The sequence below is a fragment of the Odocoileus virginianus genome, chromosome 3 (genome assembly GCF_023699985.2).
Source record: "Odocoileus virginianus isolate 20LAN1187 ecotype Illinois chromosome 3, Ovbor_1.2, whole genome shotgun sequence".
Classification (NCBI taxonomy): Eukaryota; Metazoa; Chordata; class Mammalia; order Artiodactyla; family Cervidae; genus Odocoileus; species Odocoileus virginianus.
In genome coordinates, this window is record NC_069676.1 from 96,095 (window position 1) to 102,094 (window position 6,000).

Below are 6,000 nucleotides of genomic sequence, written 5' to 3' on the forward strand. Positions count from 1 at the left end.
TTCCTCCAGGATCCACAGTTGCTGCTACTCTACTCATCCTGTTTTCTATGAGACTTTGTACTTGATTAAAACTAAACTTTCTTAGAGGACTGAATTCAATCTTGGGAAAAGTATGCTATTTTATTAACTCACTAATCACTTGTCTTAAAGAAAATCAAATATACAAGATTTGATAATACTGAATTCCTACCATTTAAAAACAGCCACTATGAATAATATAATTTTCTATCAATATTTGTTTTCTGTACAGTGTGTGCGTGTCCACTGAGTTTGCTGTTGCCCATCCTCACAGGCACCGTATGTTTAGTGGGATAGTTGATTATAGAAAGCACAGTTCCTCCCCCAGGTCTTCTTGGGGAGCTAGAGGGACACAGAATAGCTGTCTGGACACTGGTGAAGCTGCTCACCAATCACTCAACAAATTTTTGTGTGTGTGTGTGTGTGTGTGTGACATGGGGGGTCCAGTGTATGCATGAGGAAGTTAGTAAATATGGACTAAACTGCTGTTGAATAACCCTCTTTGCTGGAGGACAGAAAAGGAGAGGAGCGGAAAGAAATTAAACAGAGATTCCACACTTTAACTTCTGATAACCTAACCAATACGGAAAAAAGAAACATTAAAATGCATACCGGCTTCAATGACAGAGACCCATAACCCTCCTGCCTGTTTCAGGCATCTGCTAAATCGCCTGTTTTCTGGATTTCTTCCTAGATTATTGCCTCCCTAAGATTCACAGATGCAACTATTGACCTGACCAAGTCTTCTATGAGACTTTGTTCTTGATTAAAAGTAAGCTCTGTTAGAGGACTGAATTCAATCCTACCTTGCCAAATAGCTATTATCAATCATGTGACATTCTTTCCTAGTCTTCATTTTCCAAACAATATTTGCATGTCCACTGAGTCAGTGGCTGTCCACACTCACAGAAATCAAATATTTAGTGGGAGAATTCATTATGGAAAGGAAGTATGGGGTGAATGCTGACTGTCTATGATCCAGCTGTGCAGGAGATTTACAACAAGAGTCATGGTCAGTGGTGTAACTATCAAGTTCCACTGTGAGGTCTATTTGACACCTTCCCTTGAGTGTGTGCTGCCAGGTTTCATCAGTGTAAGTCTTATGGTAATGTCCCCCAGTACAGTGAAATATCTCCCTGATCATAATCTGTTCTTGTCCTTGTTTGAGAAATGACTATAACACCAACAGATATGACCTACATTGTCTACACAAGGCCACACAACCCTCAGAATCTGTGAGTTGACCAGGAGGATGTGATCCTGAAATGTCTTTCACACTAATGTCTTTCCCAAGTTAGTTATTAATCCACCCATGGTTGAGCTGAGTTCCATGACCACTGAGTCCACCTTATAATGATGGGCATTTTCTGGAACAGCTACAGTTGTAGCTGTTGGATCCATAGAAGAACAAGTCTTCTATGAGACTTTGTTCTTAATTAAAAGCAAGTTCTGTTAGAGGACTAAATTCAATCTTACCTTGCCAAATACCTATTAATAATCATGTGATATTTTTTCCAGTCTTCATTGTCCAAATAATGTTTACATGTCCACTGAGACAGTGGCCGTCCACACTCACACAAGTCATAAAATTAGTGGGACAGTTCATTATGGAGAGGAAGCATGGAGTGAACCTGACTGTCTCTGAACCAGTGTGCAGTGCTGATGAGAAGTGCTTAGAAAGTTCACAGTTGACTTTGTGTGTAAGAGGGAAATATCTCCTGAGAAAACACACACACACAGAGCTTCACAATCACACCACATGTGTCCACACCTGGGCCACCAACACTGATTCACACAAACCCACAGCATCCAAATGTTGTAGCTGTTTCCAGGAACCATAGAACACAGGCATTGCTCTTTCCTTGAGACCAGTCTCTTCTCTGCACCCCCAGCCCTCACCCCTTGTAGGAATCCAGCATTAGGGCACCTCTGTACCCAGATCCAGCAATGAAGTCCCGCCTTCATAACTAGGTTGTTCCTCAGCAAAGGCACAATCCCTGAATACTTACCATGTTCATGGACTGCTTCACATGCCTGTGATTAGAGAGAAGAAAACAGTGTGAGGGTGTCAGCATCATGTGGTCTCTGCAGTAAGTCTCCTGTTATCTGATTTTTGTCCTCCAATAACTAAAACTCTGTAAGTCAATGGCTCCAAAAGAAAACAGAGAGGACTCACGTTGAAAAGCCTGGACTGTTTCAAGAAAGAGCTCTCAGTTTCAATGTGACCAAGAATTACAAAACTATTTTTCAAGGAGTAAAATTTCTGCTGAAAAAAATACCTACAGTAGTAACTGATGCTGTCTTTTTTTAATGCCCTTCTGAATCACATCTGTTTTCATAAAATATTTATCTCAATATTTCTCCAGCCAAGGAACTGTATACATCAGTGATAATGTACATTGTCAAATTACTGTAACTGTATTCCACTGAATAAAAAATAAAGAAGTGAAGAATCAGGCTTCTCTGAGATAATGACAGTTGAGTTTACCTTCTGGGTCCTCAGAGGCTCTTCCTCAGCCCAGGCCTGGTGCACTTCCACCACCAGGTCCTCCTGGGAAGCTAGAGGGACAAAGAATAGCCATCAGGACTCAGGTGAGGCTGTGCACCAATCTCAGTGTTTTTTGTTTGTTTTTGTTTGATGGGGACATCGAGTGCAGTGTATGCCTGAGGATGGTTAGGAACTATGGGCTGAGTTGCTGTTGAATCATCCTCTTTGCTGAAGGAAAGAGAGCCAAGGAGAGGAACAGGCAAGAAATGAAATAGAGTTTATGTCTTTTATTTAGTGATAACCTAACCAATGAGGAAAAAAGAAACACTAAAATGCATGCTAGCTTACAATGACAGAGGCCCTTGACTCTCCTGCCTGGTTAGTTGCTGTTGCTGCTGCTGCTAAGTCACTTCAGTCGGGTCTGACTCTGTGCGACCCCAGAGACGGCAGCCCACCAGGCTCCCCCATCCCTGGGATTCTCCAGGCAAGAACACTGGAGTGGGTTGCCATTTGCTTCCCCAATGCATGAAAGTGAAAAGTGAAAGTGAAGTCACTCAGTCATGTCTGACTCTTAGCGACCCCATGGACTGCAGCCTACCAGGCTCCTCCGTCGGCTTCTGCTAAATCCCCCCTGTCTTCTGGATTTCTTCCTAGATCACTGCCTCCCCAGGATCCACAGTTACACTATTGTACTTACCAAGTTTTCTATGAGACTTACTTCTTCATTAAAAGCAAACTGTATTAGAGGACTGTACTCAATTTCATCTTTCCAAAAAGCTATTATCAATCACATGATTTTTTTTCAGTCTTCATTTTCCAAACAATATTTGCATGTCCACTGAGTCAGTGGCTGCCCACACTCACAGAAGTCTTACTGTTTCAGGACAGTTCATTATGGAGAGAACCCATGAGGTGAGTACTGACTGTCTCTGATCCAGCTGTGCAGGAGATTTACAACAAAAGTCATGGTCTCTAGGTGAACTATCAGATTCCACTGTGAGACCTATTTGACACCTTCCCTTGAGTGTGTGATATAGGGTTTAATCACTGTAAGGCTTATGGTAACGTCACCCAATACAGTGAAATATCTCCATGATGAGAATCTGCTTGTGTCCTTGTTTAAGCAATGACAGTAGCACCAGCAGATATGACCCACATTGCCTGCACAAGGCCACACAACCCTCAGAATCTGAGTTGGCCAGGAGGATGAGTCCCGAGGTGCCTTTCACACTAATGCCTGTGCCAAAGTTGGCTCTTAAGCCACCTATGGTTGTCCTGGGTTTTTGACCACTGAGCCCATCTTATAATGATAGGCAGGATCTGGACCTCTGGAGCTTCTAGTACCTCCAGGTGTAAACATAGATGCATGGACCCCCTTGGTAAATGACTGAGGATGCCATTGGGACCACCCCTAGGTTCTCAGTTTGACTTTTCCACTTAGGAGGTCAAGAACTTGGGCCATTTGTTTCATCACCATCTCCATTTGAGGAAAATGAATATGGAAACACACACAGACACAGAGCATCAGAATCACACCACTGGGCCCACACATGGGCCCCCAAGCCCGATTCACACAAACCCACAGCATCTAAATGATGTAGTTGCTTCCAGGTACCAGAGAATAAACACATTATTCTATCCTGGGAGATCAGTCTCTCCATGCACCTCCAGCCCTCACTCCTGTAGGAATCCAGCATCAGGGTGCCTCTCCAACCAGAGCTGGCAAGAGAACCCCACCTTCATCAGTTAGATTGATCCTCAGCAGAGGGATGATCCCTGAACATTTACCGTGTTCACAGGCAGCTGCGGATGTCTGTGATTTGAGAGAAGAAAACAGTGTGAAAGTGTCAGCATCTTATGTTCTCTGCAGTAAGGTTTCTTTTATCTAATTTTTGTCCCCAGATAACCAAAACTCTATGTCAGTGGCCCCAAAATAAAACAGAGAGGCCCCTGTTGAAAAGACTGGTCTGTTTCATGTAAGATGTCTCAGTTTCAATTTGAGCAACAATTACAAAATTATTTTTCAAGAAGGAAAAATTTCTGCTGAGCAAAGACCTACAATAGTAACTGATGCTGTCTTTTCTTAATGTCCTTTTGAATCAGGTCTGTGTTGATAATGGATTTTTCCTCAATGTTTCACCAACCAAGGAATGACATACATCAGTGCCAATGTACATTGTCAGATTAGTATAACTGTAATGAAATGAATAAAAAGTAGAGAAGTGAAGCAACAGTCTCATCCCATTTTAAGAAAGGTGAGCTTACCTTCAGGGTATTCAGAGGTCTTGCCTCAGTGCAGTCCTGGGGCAGCTCTACCCCTAGGTCCTTTTGGGGAGCTAGTGGAACACAGAGTATCTGTTAGATCATGGGTGAGACTGCTCGCCCATCACTCCGTTTTTCTTTTCTTTTCTTTTCTTTTTGATGGGGACAGGTGATGGAGTGTATGCATACGATCTTAATAACTATGAACTGAGCTGCTGTTGAATCATCCTTGTCGCTGGATGAAGGAGAGCAAAGCAAAGGGGAAGGAAATAATGAAATAGAACTTCTGTATTTTAACTAGTGATAACCTAACAGCTCAGAAAAAAAGAAACACTAAACTGGATCCCAGTTTTCAATGGCAGAGTCTCATGAGCCTCCTGCCTATTCAGAGCTTCTGCTAACTCATCCCTGTGTTCTGGATTTCTTCCTAGATCACTGTCTCCCCAGGATTCAGGTTATAGCTATTGTACTTACTAAGTTTTCTATGAGACTTTGTTCTTGATTAAAAGCAAGCTCTGTTAGAGGACTGAATTCAATTCTACCTTGCCAAATAGCTATTATCAATCCCCAGTCTTTTTCCCAGTCTTCATGTTCCCAAATCTTCATTTTCCAAAAAATATTTGCATGTCCACAGAGTTAGTGGCTGTTCACACTCACAGAAGTCATACATTTAGTGGGACGGTTTATTGTGAAGAGGAAGCATGGGGGACTTCTCAGACCCAGGTGTGCAGAGATTTACAGCCAGTGTCATGGTCACTAGACTGACTACCAAGTTCCTCTGTGAACCTATTTGACACCTTCCCTTGAGTGTGTGCTGCCAGGTTTCATCAGTGTAAGTCTTATGGTAATGTCCCCCAGTACAGTGAAATATCTCCCTGATGATCATCTCTTCTGGTCCTTCTTTAAGCAATGACAGAGGGACCAACAGATATGGCCTACATTGTCTGCACAAGGCCACACAACTCTCCGAATCTGTGAGTTGATCAGGCGGATGCAAGTCTGGGGTGCCTTTCACAATAATGACTGTGCCAAAGTTGGTGTTAATCCACCTTTGCTTGCCCTGGGTTCCATGACCACTGAGCCCACCTTATAATGATGGGTGGGCATGGTCTGGAACTCCAAAGGTGCTAGTATGTCCAGGCATAAACATAGATGCATGGACCCCCTTGCTCCATGACTAGGATTTCCAGACTGAGTGATAGGTGCAGGTCAGGGATCCAGAGCCATAACAC

General features: G+C 43.0%; 1 long non-coding RNA gene across 3 annotated transcripts in view; it reads right to left on the reverse strand.

Annotated features, from left to right (window-relative positions):
- Positions 1 to 4,000, reverse strand: part of LOC110143093 (uncharacterized) — a 29,577-nt gene extending 25,577 nt beyond the window's left edge. For 2 of the 3 annotated variants that reach the window (XR_011485325.1, XR_011485322.1), the window contains exon 1: positions 2,028 to 4,000. This is a non-coding gene — a long non-coding RNA (uncharacterized lncRNA). The remainder of the gene's footprint in view (positions 1 to 2,027) is intronic. The other variant, XR_011485324.1, reaches the window with a different exon arrangement.
- Between the last annotated feature and the right edge of the window lie 2,000 nt (positions 4,001 to 6,000).